Consider the following 23403-nt stretch of genomic DNA (forward strand, 5'->3'; position numbering starts at 1 on the left):
ACACACCCAGCGTTCACCCAGACACTCCCCCCGTTTCTCCAGACACTCCCGCGTTTTTCCCAGAAACGCCTGCGTTTTTTCGCACACACCCATAAAACGGCCAGTTTCCGCCCAGAAACACCCACTTCCTGTCAATCACACTCCGATCACCAGAACGAAGAAATTTCCTCATAAAGCCGTGAGTAAAATACCAAACTTATTAGCAAATTTACTTGGCGCAGACGCACTGCGAACATCGCGCATGCGCATTAGCGACTAATCGCTCTATTGCGAGAAAAAAAATAAGAATTTACTTACCGATAATTCTATTTCTCGTAGTCCGTAGTGGATGCTGGGAACTCCGTAAGGACCATGGGGAATAGCGGCTCCGCAGGAGACAGGGCACATCTAAAGAAAGCTTTAGGATCACCTGGTGTGCACTGGCTCCTCCCCCTATGACCCTCCTCCAAGCCTCAGTTAGGATACTGTGCCCGGACGAGCGTACACAATAAGGAAGGATTTTGAATCCCGGGTAAGACTCCTACCAGCCACACCAATCACACTGTACAACTTGTGATCTGAACCCAGTTAACAGCATGATAATAGAGAAGCCTCTATAAAAGATGGCTCACTACAACAATAACCCGAATTTTTTGGTAACAATAATTATGTACCAGTATTGCAGACAATCCGCACTTGGGATGGGCGCCCAGCATCCACTACGGACTACGAGAAATAGAATTATCGGTAAGTAAATTCTTATTTTCTCTGACGTCCTAGTGGATGCTGGGAACTCCGTAAGGACCATGGGGATTATACCAAAGCTCCCAAACGGGCGGGAGAGTGCGGATGACTCTGCAGCACCGAATGAGAGAACTCCAGGTCCTCCTCAGCCAGGGTATCAAATTTGTAGAATTTTACAAACGTATTTGCTCCTGACCAAGTAACTGCTCGGCAAAGTTGTAAAGCCGAGACCCCTCGGGCAGCTGCCCAAGATGAGCCCACCTTCCTTGTGGAGTGGGCATTTAAGATTTTTGGCTGTGGCAGGCCTGCCACAGAATGTGCAAGCTGAATTGTACTACAAATCCAACGAGCAATCGTCTGCTTAGAAGCAGGAGCACCCAGTTTGTTGGGTGCATACAGGATAAACAGCGAGTCAGATTTTCTGACTCCAGCCGTCCTGGAAACATATATTTTCAGGGCCCTGACCCACGTCAAGCAACTTGGAATCCTCCAAGTCCTTAGTAGCCGCTGGTACCACAATAGGTTGCTTCATGTGAAATGCAGAAACCACCTTAGGTAGAAATTGAGGACAAGTCCTCAATTCTGCCCTGTCAGAATGAAATATTAAATAAGGGCTTTTATATGATAAAGCCGCCAATTCTGACACACGCCTGGCTGAAGCCAGGGCTAACAGCATCGTCACCTTCCATGTGAGATATTTTAAGTCCACAGTGGTGAGTGGTTCAAACCAATGTGACTTTAGGAAACTCAACACAACATTGAGATCCCAAGGTGCCACTGGAGGCACAAAAGGAGGCTGTATATGCAGTACCCCTTTTACAAATGTCTGAACTTCAGGCACTGAAGCCAGTTCCTTTTGGAAGAAAATCGACAGGGCCGAAATTTGAACCTTAATGGACCCTAATTTTAGGCCCATAGACAGTCCTGTTTGCAGGAAATGGAGGAAACGACCCAGTTGAAATTCCTCTGTAGGGGCCTTCTTGGCCTCCCACCACGCAACATATTTTCGCCAAATGCGGTGATAATGTTTTGCGGTTACGTCCTTCCTGGCCTTGACCAGGGTAGGGATGACTTCATCTGGAATGCCTTTTTCCTTCAGGATCCGGCGTTCAACCGCCAAGCCGTCAAACGCAGCCGCGGTAAGTCTTGGAACAGACAAGGCCCCTGCTGGAGCAGGTCCTTTCTTAGAGGTAGAGGCCACGGTTCGTCCGTGAGCATCTCTTGAAGTTCCGGATACCAAGTCCTTCTTGGCCAATCCGGAACCACGAGTATAGTTCTTACTCCTCTCCTTCTTATGATTCTCAGTACTTTTGGTATGAGAGGCAGAGGAGGGAACACATACACTGACTGGTACACCCACGGTGTTACCAGAGCGTCCACCGCTATTGCTGAGGGTCCCCTGACCTGGCGCAATATCTGTCTAGTTTTTTGTTTAGACGGGACGCCATTATGTCCACCTTTGGTTTTTCCCAACGGTTTACAATCAGGTGGAAGACTTCTGGGTGAAGTCCCCACTCTCCCGGGTGAAGGTCGTGTCTGCTGAGGAAGTCTGCTTCCCAGTTGTCCACTCCCGAATGAACACTGCTGACAGTGCTATCACATGATTTTCCGCCCAGCGAAGAATCCTTGCAGCTTCTGCCATTGCCCCCCTGCTTCCCGTGCCGCCCTGTCTGTTTACGTGGGCGACTGACGTGATGTTGTCCGATTGGATCAATACCGCCTGACCCTGAAGCAGGGGTTTCGCTTGACTTAGGGCATTGTAAATGGCCCTTAGTTCCAGAATGTTTATATGAAGAGATGTCTCCAGGCTTGACCATAAGCCCTGGAAATTCCTTCCCTGTGTGACTGCTCCCCAGCCTCGCAGGCTGGCATCCGTGGCCACCAGGACCCAGTCCCGAATGCCGAATCTGCGGCCCTCTAGAAGATGAGCACTCTGCAACCACCACAGGAGGGATACCCTTGTCCCCGGTGACAGGGTTATCCGCTGAAGCATCTGAAGATGCGACCCGGACCATTTGTCCAGTAGGTTCCACTGGAAAGTCTTGCGTGGAATCTGCCGAATGGGATTGCTTCGTAGGAAGCCACCATTTTTACCCAGAACCCTTGTGCATTGATGCACTGAGACTTGGTTCGGTTTTAGGAGGTTCCTGACTAGCTCGGATAACTCCCTGGCTTTCTCCTCCGGGAGAAACACCTTCTTTCTGGACTGTGTCCAGGATCATCCCTAGGAACAGAAGACAAGTCGTCGGAACCAGCTGCGATTTTGGAATATTGAGAATCCAATCGTGCTGCCGCAACACTACCTGATATAGTGCTACACCGATCTCCAACTGTTCCCTGGATCTTACCCTTATCAGGGAATCGTCCAAGTAACGGATAACTAAAATTCCCTTCCTTCGAAGGAATATCATCATTACGGTCATTACTTCAGTAAAGACCCGGGGTGCCGTGGACCATCCCTACGGCAGCGTCCGAACTGATAGTGACAGTTCTGTACCATAACCTGAAATACCCTTGGTGAGAAGGGTAAATTTTGACATGAAGGTAAGCATCCTTGATGTCCCGAGACATCATGTAGTCCCCTTCTTCCAGGTTTGCAATCACTGCTCTGAGTGACTCAATTTTGAATTTGAACCTCTGTATGCAAGTGTTCAAAGATTTTAGATTTTAGATTTTAAAATCGGTCTCACCGAGCCGTCTGGCTTCGGTACCACAATAGTGTGGAATAATACCCCGTTCCCTGTTGCAGGAGGGGTACCTTGATTATCACCTGCTGGGAATACAGCTTGTGAATGGTTTCCAAAACTGCCTCCCTGTCAGCGGGAGACGTCGGTAAAACAGACCTTTGGAAACGGCGAGGGGGATACGTCTCGAATTCCAATTTGTACCCCTGAAATATTACCTGAAGGATCCAGGGGTCTACTTGCGAGTGAGCCCACTGCGCACTGAAATTCATTGAGAACGGGACCCCACCGTGCCTGAACTTGTAAAGCCCTAGCGTCATACTGAGGGCTTGGCAGAGGCGGAAAAGAGTTTCTGTTCCTTGGAACTGGCTGATCTCTGCAGCCATTTTCCTCTCCCTCTGTCACGAGCAGAAAAGAGGAACCCTTTTGTCCGCTTGCCAACCAGGCCTGCGCCTGATAATACGGCGTCTTATTTTGAGAGGCGACCTGGGGTACATCCCCTCTTTTAAGGCAATACTTCCAAATGCCGTTTGGAATCCGCATCACCTGACCACTTTACTGGTATAATTGGACAACGCACTTATACTTGATGCCAGTCGGCAAATATTCCGCTGTGCATCATGCATATATAGAAATGCATCTTTTAATTGCTCTATAGGCAATAATATACTGTCCTTATCTAGGATATCATATTTCCAGTCAGGGAATCCGACCACGCCAACCCAGCACTGCACATCCAGGCTGAGGCGATTGCTGGTCGCAGTATAACACCAGTATGTGTGTAAATACATTTTAGGATACCCTCCTGCTTTCTATCAGCAGGATCCTTAAGGGCGGCCATCTCAAGAGAGGGTAGAGCCCATGTTCTTACAAGCGTGTGAGCGCCTTATCCCCCCTAGGGGGTGTTTCCCAACGCACCCTAACCTCTGGCGGGAAAAGGTATACTGCCAATAACTTTTTAGAAATTATCAATTGTTATCGGGGGGAAACCCACGCATTTTATTTCTCAGATTCAGGAAAACTACAGGAAGTTTTTCCTCACCAACATAATACCCCTTTTTTTTGGTGGTATTCATATTATCAGAAAAGTGTAAACTTTTTTCATTGCCTCAATCATGCAATGTGTGGCCCTATTTGGAAATCACGGTTGTCTCTTCACCGTCGACACAGGAGTCAGTATCCGTGTCGGCGTCTGTATCTGAGGTAACGGGCGCTTTAGAGCCCCTATATGAGACGTCTGGACATGCACAAGCTGAGTAGCCGGCTGTCTCATGTCAACCACTGTCTTTTATACAAAGCTGACACTGTCACACAATTTCCACAGTACATCCACTCAGGTGTCGAACCCCCAGGGGGTGACAACACTATTACAGACACTCTACTCCGTCTCCTCATCATTTTTCTCCTCATACATGTCGACACAAACGTACCGACACACAGCACACACACAGGGAATGCTCTGATAGAGGACAGGACCCCACTAGCCCTTTGGGGAGACAGAGGGAGAGTTTGCCAGCACACACCAGAGCGCTATATATATACAGGGATAACCTTATATAAGTGTTTTTCCCTTTATAGCTGCTGTATTGTTTATACTGCGCCTAATTTGTGCCCCCCTCTCTTTTTTAACCCCTTTCTGTAGTGTAGTGACTGCAGGGGAGAGCCAGGGAGCTTCCCTCCAACTGAGCTGTGAGGGAAAATGGCGCCAGTGTGCTGAGGAGATAGGCTCCGCCCCTTTCTCGGCGTCCTTATCATCCGTTTTCTTGTATGTTTTGGCAGGGGTTAAATGCATCCATATAGCCCAGGAGTTATATGTGATGCATTTATTTTAGCCATAAAAGGTTTTCTAACGATTTATTGCGTCTCAGGGCGCTGCCCCCCCAGCGCCCTGCACCCTCAGTGACCGGAGTGTGAAGTGTGCTGAGAGCAATGGCGCACAGCTGCGGTGCTGTGCGCCTACCTTTATCTGAAGACAGGAAAGTCTTCTGCCGCCGATTTTTCCGGACCTCTTCGCTCTTCTGGCTCTGTAAGGGGGCCGGCGGCGCGGCTCCGGTGACCCATCCAGGCTGAACCTGTGATCGTCCCTCTGGAGCTAATGTCCAGTAGCCTAAGAAGCCCAATCCACTCTGCACGCAGGTGAGTTCGCTTCTTCTCCCCTTAGTCCCTCGATGCAGTGAGCCTGTTGCCAGCAGGTCTCACTGAAAATAATAAACCTAAACTAAAACTTTCACAAAGAGCTCAGGAGAGCCCCTAGTGTGCACCCTTCTCGTCGGGCACAGAAATCTAACTGAGGCTTGGAGGAGGGTCATAGGGGGAGGAGCCAGTGCACACCAGGTGATCCTAAAGCTTTCTTTAGATGTGCCCTGTCTCCTGCGGAGCCGCTATTCCCCATGGTCCTTACGGAGTTCCCAGCATCCACTAGGACGTCAGAGAAATAACGAGCGAACAACTCGGAATGAGGGCCATGGTTTTGCCCAATTGCTAACAAACTTGCTGCTGCGATCAACTCAGAATTATCCCCAAGGAATCCTTCAGGCTCTCACTGATGAGGTGGGTAACATCGGTTTGGCCATTTCGGCGTTGTCTCCTTCTAGCCATAATTTGCCTAAAATGCCAGATGAGCGAATGTCTCTCAATATAGATCTTCCAGTCTCGATGTTCTGGACAGCGGTGCGATGGGCCCTACTGGATGAGTCTTCATCAGGCGGACTAGTCTTGCAACAGCACGAGAATGGAAAACAATTCCAGATTTATATTCTATGTCTGTGAAAACTGCAAGAAAAAATGTCCGCAGGTTCAGTCTGTGGTGGCTCTGACCACTGAAAGCAATCAGGTTCCTTCACGTTGTGTATGAAGCTACACAGTTGTGGACTAGGCAGTGACTGAGTACCCGTTGGGTATGGTTTGCCGGTAGCCGGGATCTCAGTGGTCAGCATACCGACGCCGGGATCCCGGCTGTCAGGATCTCGGCAGGGGAGGCGAGCGCAAAAACAAAGCCCCTTGCGGGCTTGGTGGCTCGCTGTGCTCTCCTCAGGTTCTATGCCCACTCTATGGGTTTCGTGGACATCCACGAGTGGGAATAGCCCGTTAGCCGGGATTCTGGCTGCCGGCATTGTCAGTGTTCGTGATCCCAGTGTCGGAGTGCTGACCGCATCCCCTGAGGATTTCCTGCTGACAATGGTACTGCAGCATATATATATATATATATATCAGGGATGTGCGGTGAAGTAAATGGCTCAGGAGGCACTGGCATTGATAGATAGATAGATATATATATATATATATATATATACGTATTGGAACGACAAATCGTTCAAATTGTCCAGTGTGTACGCATATGCGCCCTCCTGTGGCGTCGTTTGTCACATCATCAGAATGGCCGTACATCATACTTACCGACTTATTGGCTGCTCCCTCCAGGAGAGAGCTGCCAGGTCGGCTCGGCATGGGGGCGGGCTGCGATGTGAGTGCAGAGGGGGGCGGGGGCGTGGTGGAGGCAGGCCGGGGGCGTGACCACAGGATTGTGCCGTGTAAGCCCCCCCACCCGCTGTGTAATGCCGCTATTACCGGCATTATACAGCAGGGGGCGTGGCTATGATGACGCGATTCAACAAGAATCGCGTCATCGCCTGCCCGGACCGCCCACTTTACTCGCCAAGTGGGCGGCCGGGCAGGGGGGGACCCCTGTAATTGGGAGACTTGCCTGCTCTTCCGGGGGGCCGGGAGGGTCACCCGATTTTCGGGAGCCTCCCGGCCATTCCGGGAGAGTAGGCAGGTCTGCCGTACATGCAGCTCAATCTGACGATGTCATTGTCAGCGCCATGCATAGTATTATTATAATTATTGCCTCGCTCCATTTGCGTTACCTGCAATGTCAGACGGATTGCTATCTGATACGTCTCCGCTTTACTGTAAAAGAAACAAAATATAAACACTTTTATAAGGCGTTTATAACAAAAAAGTAACCAGGACTTAGAGATGACCAGAAAGTAATTCAACAATAGTCAGTCTTATTGCAAACAGAGCAATCCTACGTTCCTGTTCTGTAAGTGTCACTATGTATCTCTTTGTCATAATATTGTGTACTGTATAGAGTAGTACTGTACATTGGGCCTAATTCTGAGTTGATCGCAGCAGCAAATTTGTTAGCAGTTGGGCAAAACCATGTGCACTGCAGGAGCGGCAGATGTAACATGTGCAGAGATAGTTAGATTTGGGTGTGGTGTGTTCAATCTGCAATCTAATTTGCAGTGTAAAAATAAAGCAGCCAGTATTTACCCTGCACAGAAACAATATAACCCACCCAAATCTAACTCTCTCTGCAGATGTTATACCCCCCCCCCCCCTGCAGTGCACATGGTTTTGTCCAACTGCTAAAAAAAAATTCCTGCTGCGATCAACTTGGAATTACCCCCAATAGCTGCTGTCGTCGCTATTAAAAAGATCCAAATGAAAGAGACAGCCACCATTGTGCAAGAAAAGCCGCTTCTTTAAGACGACCATGTATACTCCACACAAAACACAGTTTTTCCCTTGCACCTCTGCTTTTTTGAGCTACATGGTAATTCTATTATCTGGTAAAGATATCTCATTCGTGTTTTGTGTAATACAAACGCAGTACTGTTCCCCTGTCATCAGGAGCGAGGAATTGCTGCGATTATACCATATTATCCCCCCGCACTGCACACCTGATGGGTTTTGCAGTCTTAGAAATTGGTGCTTTTTTGGCTTTCTCCAAATGTTCCAAATGATCAAATGTCATATTCCAGAACAGTTATAATTCTTCAAATATTTTGCAACAAGACACACAAAAGAAATACAATATGGACCGTTTACCGAAAATACAATGCTAAAAACAAACAGCAGTTGTTAAACCCTGAAATTACATTTTTCTGTTCAAAGTGTTCCCATCGTCTACACAATGGGGCTCATTCAGTCAGTCGGAATCACAAAGTGTGATCACAAATCTATTTGCATCTTTGCGACTGGTTCAGAGTTGGTTGTCTAACCAAAGATCAGCCGGGACTTCTTCCCCTTTAGTTTCCTGCCTCATGTCGCAACTAGGTGAGATTATTATATTATTATTACATTTTATTTATAAGGCGCCACAAGTGTTTCGCAGCGCTGTACAAAGGACAGTTACAGGGAGACAGAACTTAGCATTACAGTAAATAAATAGAGTACAGGTAACAAAGAGTACCACAATTATCATACATATCACAGCTAAGATGTAAGTAGCGAGGGAGTAATCTACTAGGGGCTGGCGGCCATAGATGGAGATGAGCCTTTACCAGCAGGAGAAAAAGCGGTAAAGATGGTCGCTGAGTAGGGGAGAGCTGCGAGTGAAATGTGTCGAGACGAGGGCTTAGATAACAAGAGGAAAGAGGGCCCTGCTCTGAAGAGCTAACAATCTAGTGGGAAGGGGTGACAGACAGATGACATGAGGTGCAGGCAAGCGGGAGTTAGCCTAATGGCAGTATGTAAGCAAAGCAGAGATGTTCAAGGCATGAGGCAGGGGGATGGAAGAGCAGCCTCAGGGCAGGGGGATGGAGGAGCGGCCTCAGGACTAGGTTATGCATCGGAAGTAGAGATGAGCGGATTTGGTTTTACTCGGATTTACTCGGTTCTCAAAACGGCATCTGATTGGCTATCCAAAACACGTGACATCCGTGAGCCAATAAGATGCCGTTTTGAGAACCGAGTAAATCCGAGTAAAACCGAATCCGCTCATCTCTAATCGGAAGGGTGCGCTTTGATGAATAGGTGGGTTTCCAGTCTAAGAGATGAGACTGGATTGCGACATGAGGCGTAGTTCCTGCGTGCATTTGCAAAAAAAGTGTAAATTAACAGTGCATAACGCAATCAGATTGTAGGTAATGGCCGGATTCTGCAGATAATAAGTAAGAAGAGGGTGGTTTACTGTAACATGTACATAACAGCATATTCCCAAATATATATATATATTTTTTTTTTTATGATAAAACTTTTGAACATATGCAGAGGCGTCCCCAACACCCACTGAGTAAGAAGCATTATTTGTGGGAAATATAGTGCAGTGATAAATCACTTTTAAATCACTGTCTCATGAGCTTTAGAAGTTTGGCATAAATAGGTGTTTTCACCATTTGCAACCATTCACGCGCAATTGTCACTATCAGCGTACATCGGGATCAGAACACATGTAAAGAAGGCTAATTAGGGCTTTCAGCTGTATGGGCGTGTTAAAAGGCTGTCAGTCTGATCACTGCTCTCTCACACTGCCTGGGGAAAGAGGATAGATTATGGAGTCTCTGTGAGGGAAACCTGCACTTGAAATCCAGTGAGCTGTGCCTGGTAAAAACTTCTTGTATTGTATTCATAGTGAGTTAGGATTATCCTGTGTATAGTTAACACCGGACGACAAGGTATTTTATTTTGATGTTTATTTCTTGCACAACAAAAATGGCTGCAGCCAATTGCAACAAACAAACGGACTTGTATGTTCTCCCAGCTAGCTGCACACTGCCGTCCAGGCCTGCCATCAAGGGGGGACAGTGGGGACTCCAGTCCCGGGCCCTGGCTGAGAGGGGGCCCGGGTGGCAGCAATGAGGATCGCGGGTACAGGCCAGCAGCCAGCTGCCTGCGCGGTGCGCACCGGCAGGGCAGGCAGCCACTGAGGCACACAGAGCAGCTGTGTGTATTCTTTCTATTCAGCTGGCCGTGAGCCAATCGGAGCTCACGGACCGGCAGCCAATCGGAGCTCACGGACCGGCAGCCAATTTTCCTATAAAAGGCATCTGAAGACATTGTTATCCACTGGGAGATGTGTCCCAGGGGTACTGTACAGTAGCCTGACATTTTTTACATTAGAATAAGGATCTCTTCCTTGATTCTACCGAGTCTGGAGCTGGTTACTAAAAGCCGCATTAACTCCCAGTGAAACCCGCACACTAACTTCATGCAGATTTCTTACTGAATAGCAGACCGTCACGCCCGTGGATTTTACCGGTGTTAAAAAGTTGCCCGAACTACTTCACGGTTAATTGAATATGTTCCTCTAGTCTAGTAAAAAGAAACGGGATACAAATAGACTATGTAGGTGGACGGTCTATAACTTGTCCTCCATGGTTCCTTTAGAGCGGTAAAGGCTGTAAACGCTCTCACGTAAGACAAAAAAAATTCTGCATTTAGATTTGGAGTGAGATAACCGGGATGGCCTTGAGAAGATAGGGACACATGGCAGTCCATAGCGAGTTGTACGAGTTTGATAAAAACTAGAACAACCAATGATCTGACTGGTTTGTCAAAGTCAACAGGAAATAAAATACATCTGTCATTCTAGGCCAAAACCTGATTCCACTGGACCAAGGCCACCAAGTATGGAGAACATTGGCGCTACTCCCACAACCTCTAGCACAGTGGTCAGGACAATTAGGCTCATATTGGGCTATTCATGCTCAGTGGCCCCCGAGAGAGGTGGGGAGAGGGTACAAATTACCTGGGCACAGACAACTTCTCCACTGGCTCACTTCTTTGCTCTTATCACTGCTTAGTAAGTATCACCTTAACGTCCCCTCCTCCTCGTTGCTGTATGGGGGCACAAGGAGCCGCACAAGGGGGAGCCTTAGCAGATGAAGCCTGGGCACAGGTAATCAGTGCCCCCAACCCCCCCCCCCCCCCCCCAACCATTACCACCATCCAGGAGACAGTGTGTGTCTGGGTGCTGATGGGACGGGGTGTTGGTAGTGAATGCAAGTGAATGGGGAACACCAACAGCTATCTCACCTCCAGGCTCCTAGTATGAACTTACACCCCTGATCCCATCTCTGATATAAGTGGGAAGGATAGGGGTCCAGACCACTGTGTTTGTTCAAACAAGGATAGCGCTGGAGCAACCTATGCTAGCTGGTGACACTAGGGTGCCTGTAGATGTAGAAGAACCTATCCACACAAAGACTGTTTAGCAGAGAACACATTTTATTTAAGATTAGAGGCCCTGAACATACTCCATTTATTTTCAGCATTTCATGACGGTAATGAGCCGGCCAGGTCACAGGGGTCTTTGACATTGCTGTTCTGTTAATAGGATTTAGGCCGCAAGAATGTCAATTTAAAATATCTGTAGCCCTCTTTATGTAAATACAGATATGGGTTTATTTACCCAGAGGTTTCCTCCGGATAAAGGGGATTTTCCATAATTGGCAGGACCGTTTAGGATACATTTTCCCAAAAATGATCCCTGTCTGCCTCCAAAGGCATACCTTTCCAATGCACCCCTCACGTGGCCCGATTAGGACGCCCCTCACATGGCCTAATTAGGAGGTGGACGCAATGCCGATCTTTTCGCAGTTGGTCGAAGTTTTCATCTAATGCGCATGCGTCCGGTGTTGCACCGCACATTGCCGCCACGTGGAGGTAGTGGTGGTCGTAGTATGGATCTGGACGCAGAGTGATTGACAGGTAGGGAGCGTTTGTTGGAGGTAATGGTGAGTAAAATGCAGGTGTGTCATGTATATCACCTGCGTCCTTGTACACAATAATGGCCCACGCTGAGTACATACTTAAACGACATATATGCCGACCGACGGATCCGCCTACCAAGCAGGCGATTGGTCAAGCTATACACACTTACCGATCTGCCGCTCCATGGGGGTGATTCAGACCTGATCGCACGCAGGCGTTTTTTTGCATCCCTGCGATCAGGTAGTCGCCGCCTACAGGGGGAGGGGGTAGTCGCTGTGCAGGGGTGCAAATGCTTGTGCAGAGAGCTGCACAGCTCAGGACTTACTCAGCCGCTGCAATGATCCGTCCCGGAGCTGACGTCAGGAATCCTCCCCCCAAACGGCTGGGCACGCCTGCGTTTTTCCGGACACTCCCTAGAAACGGTCAGTTGACACCCACAAACGACCTCTTCCTATCAATCTTCTTGCGATCGCCCTTGGAATCTGGAATGTAATAATGGGCTCATTTATCAATGAGTGATACATTTCACTGTGAGTGATAAATTGCAACAGCCAATCAGCTCCGAACATGTAACATGGCAGTTAGGAGCTGATTGGCTGATGCAATGTATCACTCACAGTGAAATTTATCACTCGTTGATAAATGAGCCCGTAAAGCCCCGTACATATGGGGAAGATGTGTGCTGAGCGATCTATCACAGACCGCTCAGCACACATCTCTCCCCTCTCGCTCAGCGCGATGTGTGCTGAGTGAGAGGGGGGTGGACATGGGGGGGGCACTCATTTCATCCAGCGGTGAAATGAGCGATCTCACTAGATTTGGCATGCATGCATGCCAAATCTAGAGCCGGCGATAGCGACGCGTGGGACCATGCATCCCTGTCGCCGGCACCCTACAGACACGGAGAGATCCGTGCTTAATTTCTAAGCAATCTAGCGCATAGGCACACGCAGGGGGGGGGTCTGGTTGCCCAGAAACCCCCCTCCCCTTGGCAAGTGGCAAACTATGACAACAATAGCAATGGTATAGAATACGATTACTAGAGCTGCCACCGCATCATGCAGAACTGCTGCACATACCCAGTAGCAGCTTTTTCTCCAAAGTTTACTGTGTGTGTGGTTCTGAGCTCTCATTCAGTGCACTGGACCAAAGAGTAGCTACCAGAAAGAAGAGACAGGAGCCTTACCATGAGGTGGGAGAATGTGTGCTTAGAAAGTGAGGTACTAGTTCCATAATGTTTGTGCCTTTATTATAGTATGTTTAACCTTTTCCAGACCACTTAGATTATTTATATAATTTAAATATGTTTCTTACAGCCTATACTATAGATTAGTGGTTCTCAACCTCTGTCCTCAAGTACCCCCAACAGTTCATGTTTTCCAGGTCACCTAGCTGGTGCACAGGTGTATTTATTACTCACGGACACATTTTAAAAGACCCACAGGTGGAGCAAATTATTTCACTTGCAATCCTGTGAGGAGACCTGGAAAACATGAACTGTTGGGGGTACTTGAGGACGGAGGTTGAGAAATACTGCTATAGATCATCTATAATGTTCCGCAGAGTGGGATATATGGAGATTGCATTTGGAAACCCCCCTCTAGAAATCCTGCATTTGCCACTGTTATGTACAGTATGTTACTAAACACAAGCCAAGATCAGTGGAGGTCACATTAAGATAAGGTAGCGCTAACGATTATGTACATCACATGATTTACCAGCAGCAGCCTAATTCATTCACTACAGCAAATGCTGAAATGAATGGTTGTTGCATTCCTAAACCTGAATGTGCTTTTCAGTGATGGGATCTTCATGTTACTTTCGGAAGATTGAAGAACGTATAAATATGGCAATACTGACATCACTCTTTTATACTAAAAATGACATGTTTACAGTCTCAGCCTGTTCAAATGTCTCACCGGAAACGTATCCAAATGGACCATTTCATGACCCGTATAGCTAACGTGTAAAACAGAAATGGAAGAGGGGTTGTAGGCGTGGCCACTGACCTTTCAGTAAAGGGGGGTACTCAAGGAGCGATCGCTGCTTAAAATCTAAGCAATCTGACTAGATTTTAAGCAGCAATCACTCCGTGTGTACCCCTCACGCGCTGGGTGAAATGAGCGACCCCCCCGTCTCCCCCCTCACGCTCAGCACACATCTCTCCCCAGATCTGCCGGTGAGTACTGGACTTAACAGTGCAGTAGGACAAAGTATCAAGATATAAAACCAATCAGGCGCTAATCGGGGAATTTCTTCCCCGCAGCTGACATAGGTGGTCATTCCAAGTTGTTCGCTCGCTAGCAGTTTTTAGCACCCGTGCAAACGCTATGCCGCCTCCCACTGGGAGTGTATTTTAGCTTAGCAGAAGTGTGAACGATAGGATCGCAGAGCGGCTACAAAATAATTTTGAGCAGTTTCAGAGTAGCTCAATACCTACACAGCGCTTGCGATCACTTCAGACTGTTCAGTTCCGGTTTTGACGTCACGAACACACCCTGAGTTCGCCCAGCCACGCCTGCGTTTTTCCTGGCACGCCTGCGTTTTTCAGAACACTCCCTGAAAACGGCCAGTTGACACCCAGAAACGCCCACTTCATGTCAATCATTCTGCGGCCAGCAGTGCGACTGAAAAGCTTCGCTAGACCTTGTGTGAAACATCGTTCGTTGTAATAGTACGACGCGCGTGCGCATTGCACCGCGTACGTATGCGCAGAACTGCCGATTTTTAGCCTCATCGCTGCACAGCGAACGAATGCAGCTAGCGCACAACTCAGAATGACCACCATAATGGAGAGAGTCAGGAGTATATTCACTAAAGGTCGATTTAAATCAATTTTGATTGATTAAAATCAATCGTAATCAATGTTGGGCTCCCAGGACTAAAACACGCATTTACTAAAAGATGATTTATTTTTTTATATACATTTTTTTAATGTTAGTAAATATGTGTTTTAGCCCTGGAAGCCTAACATCAGTTAAGATCGATTTTAATCGATTAAAATCGACCTTTAGTAATTATACCCCTCAGTCTCCACAATAAGGGGTAAATTTACTTAGGTGGGAGTTTTTTTAGGCCTAGTGATGTCTCCCATAGCAACCAAACAGATTCGATCTATTTTCTTCTAGAAGTAGCTAGATAAATGTTAAGTAGAACCTGATTGTAAATAACCTCTCACCTTAGTAACTTTAGCCCTTAGAATACATGACAACATCGAATAATGGCCCTCATTCCGAGTTGATCGGTCGCAAGGCGAATTTAGCAGAGTTACACACGCTAAGCCTACGCCTACTGGGAGTGTATCTTAGCTTCTTAAAATTGCGACCGATGTAATCGCAATATTGCGATTACAAACTACTTTGCAGTTTCTGAGTAGCTTCAGACTTACTCGGCATCTGCGATCAGTTCAGTGCTTGTCGTTCCTGGTTTGACGTCACAAACACACCCAGCGTTCGCCCAGACACTCCCCCGTTTCTCCAGCCACTCCTGCGTTTTTTCCGGAAACGGTAGCGTTTTCATCCACACGCCCATAAAACGCCGTGTTTCCGCCCAGTAACACCCATTTCCTGTCAATCACATTACGATCGCCGGAGCGATGAAAAAGCCGTGAGTAAAAATACTATCTTCATTGTTAAATTACTTGGCGCAGTCGCAGTGCGAATATTGCGCATGCGTACTAAGCGGATTTTCATTGCGATGCGATGAAAAATACCGAGCGAACGACTCGGAATGAGGGCCCATGACAACATACAGTAGAGAAGCAGCGTACCATCGTCCTCAAGACCTATAAACAATAATCAATTAGTAGCGTGGATAAAATATAAGAATAACATTTATAAAATAGCAATAGGTAAGATAAAAACACAACTATAAAACAGTTAGACAGCAGCAAACTTTTGTAATGCCTTAAAAATAAATATGATAGTGGGGGTATTTCAGACCTGATCACTAGGGTGCCTTTTTTGCATCCCTGCGATCAGGTAGTCGCCGCCTACAGGGGGAGGGTATGGTGTGTGTGTGCAGATGTGCGATCGCTTGTACTGGAGAGCTTCTTCACCGGGTCCACCTTCTCACGCAATAGAACCCTGCACATATCGGCACAGTGCTGTCACAGGGAACCCTGGAGAACACGCAAGGAGATCTAGAACATGGCTACATTAAAAAGCAAATCGGTCTTGTCTCTCCACAAGTGAAACCAAATAGCCGTGTAAAGCCGACGTACCCCCTTCTGTGCGGATCACGTCACTGGGTCGCCCTGTACAATTAGAAGCTTAAACTAACGGCTTTACACTGGGAAGAAGTAGATCTGCTCAGACAGCATGAAAAGCACAACGTTTACCGTGTATTCGCCTAATGGTGATTTGTTTGTAATCTGCTCATTAGCACGACAAGAGACAATGCCCGGCAGCCTCACACTAGCGAATATCATTCCCCGGGGTAGGGTTACCTGACAACTGTTTGGCCTGGAGGTCTGGATCCAGATAATTAGACAAGCTAGTTGCTTAAGTAATCAAAAAGTTATCATTCCTCAGGCTAAGCGCAGTAACCCTTTCACTGCTGAGGATCAGGTAGATAACCATTCCAGTCCCCTCATTCATGTTTGAGATCAGACCCTCTCTCATCCTGGAGGCAGCTAAGACCCCTCCTATTTTGGCCTTCCAAACTCCCACCTCTCTCCACTCCAGTCCTGCCGCTCGGCTCTCCGACAGGCCCTACACCTTCCCCTACACAGTCCAACTCAATCGCTCACACACCTATACAGCTCTCACCCTCCCCCGCCCACCAACACCTATGACCACCCCATTCACACTCCCAGACACCCACTCCACTAATGACTACCTCCTCACTCCCCACCTGGTTCCATCTTTCCGCTCCTGACTTCAGGACTTTTGTTCCCATCGCTGTAACTCTCTCTAACGCACTTGTGTCGCACAAAGTCGCACTTTGCGAGCAGCCCACAGTGTGTACGCAAAGAGCCGCAGGAATGATTGAGGCGCACATTTTCAGAAACGTATCGGGCGATCCTGGGCGGTGACTGTGAGGCGGCTATTCAGTTATGGGAGAGTTGTGGACGTGTCGCCGAACTTGGTGCGAACTCAGGCGTTTAATCGCTCACATTGGAGGCCGTACTCTGATGTAGAATCTGTACCTAGCATCCGGCTGCTGCTAGCTTCCACGGTGGTTACCAATGGTAGCATCTAACAATGCTCCAATAGTATTTCAGCGTCTAAAGCTGCTCAGAGTGGGTGTATCAGTCCTTGCACATGCAGACGCACGGATATACCCCGGAGAAGGGCTTGTACCGGCATTAGCATAAACTTGCACACAGTGCACCGGCACAGTGGCAGCGTCCGACTCATTATCAGACCCTATGTCCAGGGGCGTTTCAGGGGAGACTGGGAGGTGACCTAAAGTCTTCGCAAAAAGAGGAGGAGCCATGGGCGTGTTATGGGACAGCCGTGAGGGCGTTTCAGCGTGCGGCTGCCATCTCTTGCACAGCATCACAGCCACAGTGGTCATATCTTAAGAAAGTACCAAGGGAGACTCTGCGCCAGGCAGGGGCGGCTCCAGAAATTGATGACGCGACTGATGGTGCATTGATGGTTCACAGAAAGCCCAGGGCAGCATACCAGTGAAAAAACTATAGTGTTAATAAATTTGTATTTAGGAAGCCCAAGCTATAAAGGTGATACAAAAATGAAATGTAATTAAAAAAGAGAAATAGTTTTAAATTGCATTACATTTCATTTTTGTATCACCTTCTTTATAGCTTCGGCTTCCTAAATACTAATTTATAACACTATAGTTTTTTCACTGGTATGCTACGTTGGGCTTTCTGGCAAATGCTGGTGTTTTGGGGGCCACACTCTGCACCTAGATATAGCGCTAGGGACCCCAAATATACAGAGATGCCTTGATGAGGCTTTGGGGCTTATTCACACATTTGTGCAAATATGTGTAACCGAGATCTCTGAATTCTAATATTACGTGGGATTTATATCTGGTTGCTGTTATCATTCAGGGTGCTGGGGGAATCAATGTCTCTCTTTTTTTCTTGCTTAGAAATACCCCTCCCTTTCGAGCACCTGAATGATATCATTAAGCTGATTGAGCATCTACCATTATATATATATATATAGGTATATCATGGGCAGGAAATGGTCTTATCAGAATTGATGGCAAAGCCACTTCTTAAGGGTCCCATTAACCTGAGAGGAGGAATATTCAGCGATGTGGCCGCAAAGTGCTCCCATTTAAATCCCGTAGTCACTAAACAGTGAAACAATGAAGATGAAAACAAGCCATTGTGTTGGGCTGCAGATTATTCCATACAGTGCGCCCATTTACCAGTGATTAGTAAACAGTGTCCATTATTAATCCGCTGTAGGAGACACGCATACTCTACAGGCTTGGAGTAACGACTAGTATTCACTTCTATTTACATATAACGGGCCGGCCCATTCCCCTGGAATGTTAATACTGACAAGTGTCTGCAGGGCTCACTCTTCACAATGGGTAATTGTTGGACGATGGTAATTAAGCTCAGACAACTCCGTCACTAGTATTTACTGGATGCTTGTGAAAGTGTCCAAACATTTTACAAACTACTGCACACTGGGGGGTTATTCAGGTTTATTAGCAAACCAAAAAAGCAAGCAACTGGGCAAAACCATGCTTCAGTGCAGGTGGGGCAGATGTAACATGTGCAGAGAGAGTTAGATTTGGGTGGGTTATATTGTTTCTGTGCAGGGTAAATACTGGATACTTTATTTCTACACTGCAAGATATCAGTTTGAACACACCCCACCCAAATCTCTCTGCACACGTGAAGAGGGCGCCGATGCACAGGACTTATGTAGAATCCAAAAGCCGCGAGAATCCGGCAGCGGGAAGATGACGTTCGGCCTCTCTTTGGGATCCTAGTCAGGCAGTAAAAACCCGATCCGGACTCAGATCCCAGCTCGGATCTCAAAGTTCGAGTGGGTTCGGTTCCCAGAGAACCGAACCCGCTCATCCCTAATACTTATTCAACTATTTTGTTTAGAGTGAAGAGGGCATTTTTTTTTTTAGTCTTTATTCTTTAAGATAATAAGTAAGTGTGCGCCATATCCGGGATTTGGTTGTAGAATCCGCAGCACGGTGACATACGGGTAGTCCTAGCGCCCATGTCTTCTAGTCCTGGGGATCCAGCGCTTACATCCGCAGCTCCTGTGACTAACTAAGCTTAAAGTTTAAGTATCATGCAGATTCAATATGACACACACCATAAACACATGGAGAGAGATGACAGCTGCTCTGCACTCAGCGCCGGGAAACGTACTCTGATAAATAGCTTTTTGTCTTGCTGTGAATATATGCATTTGTATGGAGTGTTAATCTTATCTTCTGTATCCATTTACCTTATAACACTATAACACTGATGTGCTGTTATCTTCTCCAAAGACCCGAGAATTGATGCCCAGAGACAAATAGCGGGTTCAGTTAAATTCCCAAGACAGGGCGGTAATTGTTCAAAGGAAACAGCTCGAGAAGCCGGCATCTCTCAGTCTGCGGCGATACTTAAGGTTCCGGTATCCCCTTATCTTGCCCGCTGTGCTATTTGTGTTCACAAGATGCAGGTTCTGAAAGTGAAGACAAGACGGAGGAGATAAGGACAAAGCCATTGAGGGCCGGATGTAATATAAACAGGATACTGGACTCTGTGCCATAAAAGCAGAAAGGTCCCGGCAGGACCACAGGAAAACAAGCGCGTCTCTATGTTTCCAGCACAGCAATGCGATACGCGGCAAATATTATGTCAGAAATTCACTAAGTCCTTATACAACGTCGATTATAAAGCTCATAGAGGGCAGTGAGTGCGGCAGCTGGAGACCGAGATGTCATCTGCTCTGTATACAGGCCTAGATTGCTACGTCCAGTATTATTGGCGCAATGGTCTGTCGTTGCTGCAGGAGAGAACCTTCTTTTTCCCAGCCCTACGACCGTTCCCCACAAGCAGTTTATTTAATGTAGAGAAGGACAGGCAATAAATATGCTGGACAATGCAAAAAGGGTAAAATTACCAGCAGAGGACCATATCCCACATTCTGGAGACGTCTCTTACCCTTTCCGATCCGGGTGCAGTGTCTTTTGGGCTAGCGCTTAGAGATGAAGTCATCTCCAATTGCCGGGAAACCTGGCAGATCAGAACTTCGGAGTGTCTGTGCTGCCACCAGCCCCCGCCTACTGTCTGCATAGACAGCGTGTGCAGTGTCCCCAGCCTCTGACGCTGCAAAGCAACCTGCACGGCGCTGCTGTCTGCATGGACAGCGTGCGCTGTCACCCCCAGCCTCCCGATCGCCCGCCAGACACTGCGGTTCGGGAGGTCTGCCATACTGTAAATGGGTACCGGGCCGGATGACCTGGCTAACCTGTTTACACCTCCTCCTACCCCAGGACTTACCCGTGTCCAGCCCTGCAAGCAAGCTGGGTTGGATTTCCGGGAAAATGGACCCAGGGTTTCGGAGAAGGACCCTTTCACACTGCCTGCAATCCCTGGATTTTGCACGCGGTGTATAAGGGCCGGGGTATTATTTGGTCTCCCGAAAGGCTGGTATAAAGATGCATGTTAATACGGATTATCTGCGCTTGTCAAACAAGGTGGAAAATGTAAAATACATGATCAGTACCGGTGCTATAGCCTGTATGGTGACCTTTACTCCATAAGGACAGTGCATGGGGAGTCTATGCCAGGGTGGGCTGGTAACCCTATAACTGGCACAATAAGATTATGCCCCTCCCCAGTGACCTTTGCACTTTAGAGCATTACCCTGGTATCCACCACCTATAATTGGCAGAGAAGGGTGTGAGTAAGAAGTGGAGCTTACACATGGTCCTCTCAGCTTTTGTCTAGGCTTCTAATAGAGACGGAGGCTTTGGTTTAGGATGAGATACAGGCATGTAAAATCCTTTATGTAGGTGGAATTCAGATATATGCAACTCAACATACACACGTTAGTGTGCGGTTCTGCCTCTGTATGTTTACACTTACGTTTAGGCCTTAAAATTGTAGACTACTGTAAATGTGTCGCTGTTGTTATACCAGTAGTGTGACGTACCAACATCACCGCCACAACATACGCCACAACATACTAACCATGCCCTGATTAGGCCTATAATACTACTACCTTATAGAGTCATAGCACTGCCCCATACCATGCCAACAGGTCCACATATAATGCCATCAGTGCTCCATATAAAACAATTATCTTCTTCAATAAATGACTCAACACACATGTCCCACATCATTACACCCAACATAAATGTCCCACATCTTTACACCCATTTCCCATCAATGCATCAATCAACATACATGTCCACATCATTACACCCATTTCCCATCAATGCATCACCCAACATACATGTCCCACATCATTACATTCATTTGCCATCAATGCATCACCCAACATACATGTCCCACATCATTACACCCATTTCCCATCAATGCATCAATCAACATACATGTCCCACATCATTACACCCCTTTCCCATCAATACATCAATCAACATACATGTCCCACATCATTACACCCCTTTCCCATCATTACAACACCCAACATACATGTCCCACATCATTACACCCCTTTCCCATCAATACAACACCCAAAATACATGTCCCACATCATTACACCCCTTTCCCATCAATACAACACCCAACATACATGTCCCACATCATTACACCACTTTCCCATCAATGCATCTCCCAACATACATGTATCACATTATTACACCCCTTTCCCATCAATACAACACTCAATATGCATGTCCCCCATCATTACACCCATTTCCCATCAATACAAGACCCAACATACATGTCCCTCATCATTACACCCTTTCCCATCATTACATCACCCAGCATATATGTCCACATCATTACACCCCTTTCCCATCATTACATCACCCAACATATATGTCCACATCATTACACCCCTTTCCCATCAATACAAGACCCAACATGAATGTCCCTCATCATTACACCCCTTTCCCATCATTACATCACCCAACATACATGTCCACATCATTACACCCCTTTCCCATCATTACATCACCCAACAAATATGTCCACATCATTACGCCCCTTTCCCATCAATACAAGACCCAACATACATGACCCACATCATTACACCCCTTTCCCATCAATACAACACCCAACATACATGTCGCACATCATTACACCCTTTTCCATCATTACATCACCCAACATACATGTCACACATCATTACACCCATTTCCCATCAATACAACACCCAACTTACATGTCGCACATCATTACACCCCTTTCCCATCAATACAACACCCAACATACATGTCCCACATCATTACACCCATTTCCCATCAATACAACACCCAACATACATGTCCCACATCATTACACCCCTGTCCCATCAATACAACACCCAACATACATGTCCCACATCATTAGACCCCTTTCCCATCAATAGAACACCCAACATACATGTCCCAAATCATTACACCCCTGTCCCATCAATACAACACCCAACATACATGTCCCACATCATTACACCCCTGTCCATTCAATACAAGTCCCAACATACATGTCCCACATCATTACACCCCTTTCCCATCAATACAACACCCAACATACATGTCCCCCATCATTACACCCATTTCCCATCAATACAAGACCCAACATACATGTCCCACATCATTACACCCATTTCCCATCAATGCATCACCCAACATATATGTCCCCATCATTACACCCCTTTCCCATCAATACAAGACCCAACATATATGTCCACATCATTACACCCCTTTCCCGTCAATACAAGACCCAACATACATGACCCACATCAATACACCCCTTTCCCATCAATACAACACCCAACATACATGTCACACATCATTACACCCCTTTCCCATCAATACAAGATTCAACATACATGTCCCACATCATTACACCCCTTTCCCATCAATACAACACCCAACATACATGTCGCACATCATTACACCCATTTCCCATCAATACAAGACCCAACATATATGTCCCACATCATTACACCCCTTTCCCATCAATACAACACCCAACATACATGTCGCACATCATTACACCCCTTTCCCATCAATACAACACCCAACATACATGTCCCACATCATTACATTCATTTCCCATCAATAAAACACCCAACATACATGTCCCACATCATTACACCCCTTTCCCATCAATACAACACCCAACATACATGTCCCAAATTATTACACCCTTGTCCCATCAATACAACACTCAACATACATGTCCCGCATCATTACACCCCTGTCCCATCAATACAAGACCCAAAATACATGTCCCACATCATTACACCCCTGTCCCATCAATACAAGACCCAACATACATGTTCCACATCATTACACCCCTGTCCCATCTATACAAGACCCAACATACATGTCCCACATCATTACACCCATTTCCCATCAATACATCACCCAACATACATGTCCCACATCATTACATTCATTTCCCATCAATGCATCACCCAACATACATGTCCCACAT

The 23403-nt window shown here is 47.0% G+C and overlaps 1 long non-coding RNA gene across 2 annotated transcripts in view; it reads right to left on the reverse strand.

The window, feature by feature from the left end:
* LOC134980569 (uncharacterized) overlaps positions 1-23403 on the reverse strand; it is a 159404-nt gene that overhangs the window by 126363 nt on the left and 9638 nt on the right. For both annotated transcript variants that reach the window (XR_010190436.1, XR_010190435.1), the window contains exon 2: positions 19250-19471. This is a non-coding gene — a long non-coding RNA (uncharacterized LOC134980569). The remainder of the gene's footprint in view (positions 1-19249; positions 19472-23403) is intronic.

Source organism: Pseudophryne corroboree, chromosome 12 (assembly GCF_028390025.1).
Source record: "Pseudophryne corroboree isolate aPseCor3 chromosome 12, aPseCor3.hap2, whole genome shotgun sequence".
Lineage (NCBI taxonomy): Eukaryota > Metazoa > Chordata > Amphibia > Anura > Myobatrachidae > Pseudophryne > Pseudophryne corroboree.